At 42.6% G+C, this 1927-nt stretch overlaps 1 protein-coding gene across 1 annotated transcript in view; it reads right to left on the reverse strand.

The window, feature by feature from the left end:
- c18h1orf198 (chromosome 18 C1orf198 homolog) overlaps positions 1 to 1927 on the reverse strand; it is a 22639-nt gene that overhangs the window by 12665 nt on the left and 8047 nt on the right. The window lies entirely within an intron of this gene.

A 1927-nucleotide genomic window follows, 5' to 3' on the forward strand; every position in this document is an offset into this window, starting at 1 on the left:
TCTCTCTCTCTCTCTCTCTCTCTCTCTCTCTCTCTCTCTCTCTCTCTCTGCCTTGTCTATCCTTTCTTGCCAAACAGGAAAGCTCTGTGTTTTTGCTCCCACCTCCCCTATCCATCCTTAGTGTGAACAGCTGTTTAACAAAGCCCTAACCCATCACAGGTGCACTTTAAGACATTGTAAAGGGTTTAATTTTGGCCAAAGGACAACTTCCCTGTCCAAAAGGCCTAAGCCTGAGACTGAGAGGACTTTTATCACTGTCCAAAATAACCAAATATCTTCAAAATGTAATTTGCTAGAAAAAACAGCCGTGTTCTCAATATTGCAACCATGCAATTTCATTCAGTTTATCCATTTTTAAATAATCAGCGTAAGAAGTAGGATAGTTGTGTCAACCCATTAAGGTTTCCACACATCCTCAGACAACCGGCAGTGGACAGAAAAAACAATCAAATGGTCATTAAAACATCTGCAGTATAGGTTTAACGCTCATAGTTCAACCAGCCCGACTCAACGTCTACTTCCCATAATGTTCTGCAGCTTTCACCTGTAGGATGTGTCAGCGGTTGTAGTTTGCTAAGTTGTCATGGAGATGGACCTGTTACCATAGTAGCCCTGTGGCTGTTGTGATTTTCTCCGTAGGAGCGTCCACGCCTGATGTTCAAATGGTATGTTGTTTACTTTCTGTCTCCCTAGCATTGATTTCCGGCTGAATTCGGTTGCAGATAGGAAACACTGTATGCCTCCTACACATGAGCACGGTGTGGTCATAAACTCACCGACACACACACACACACACACACACACACACACACACACAGCCCTTGTTCTGGGCTGAATATCAGGCCTGCTTTACAACATCTCTACTTATAAATAATAATTGGAAATAAATCAGGGAGTTATAATCAATTCAGGGGAAATTAGGACATATTGTACTGTGAAAGGTAAAGTGTGTGTGTGTGTCTGTCTGTGTGTGCGTGCGTGTGTGTGTGTGTGTGTGTGTCTGCATAAGCATGCCAGTTAAAATGCCACAAGAATTTAGCAGAGTCTTCCAAGGAAGCCGGGCTGGGATCTGGGAATGGGAGGAGCTCAGACCAGGACTGGGAGCGTCTGCTGATGTATTTGAGTCTGCAGGACGCCTGCACACAACACACACACACACACACACACACACACACACACACACACACACACACACACACACACACACACACACACACACACACACACACACACACACACACACACACAGCTGTTCCACTTCACGGCAGAGAAAACAAACCTGTTTTACAGTTGTGGATTCAAACAAGGGACTGAATAAGGTGTTTATGTTTGTTTTGACATCGGTGATTCGTGGAATCCGACTCGGGCTGAGATGATCGGTGTTTACACAGGAAATGGATCAGAAGCTATTTCGATCGTTATTAATTGTTCAAGTAAAAATACCAAAATCTTCAAAGTCCAGCGTCTGTGACTGAGTTTCCAGCTGTGTTTTTAGATGTTGGACTGCTCATCGAACAATTAAAACCAATTTGGGAAATGACAATAATTCTTTAACATTTTTAAACATTTATAATAGAACAAACAATGTTTATTAAATGAATGAACAGGAACATTTCCTTCGGGATAAATAAAGTATCTATCATGTCTCCGACATGTTAACCCTCATGTTGTCTTCATGTTGTCTTCATGTTGTCTTCATGTTGTCCTCATGTTGTCTTCATGTTGCCCTCATGTTGTCCTCATGTTGTCTTCATGTTGCCCTCATGTTGTCCTCAAGTTGTCTTCATGTTGTCCTCATGTTGCCACCATGTTGTCTTCATGTTGTCCTCATGTTGCCCTCATGTTGTCTTCATGTTGTCCCCATGTTGTCCTCATGTTGCCATCATGTTGTCTTCATGTTGTCCTCATGTTGTCTTCATGTTGTCCT

This window comes from Etheostoma cragini, chromosome 18 (assembly GCF_013103735.1).
Source record: "Etheostoma cragini isolate CJK2018 chromosome 18, CSU_Ecrag_1.0, whole genome shotgun sequence".
Taxonomy (NCBI): Eukaryota; Metazoa; Chordata; class Actinopteri; order Perciformes; family Percidae; genus Etheostoma; species Etheostoma cragini.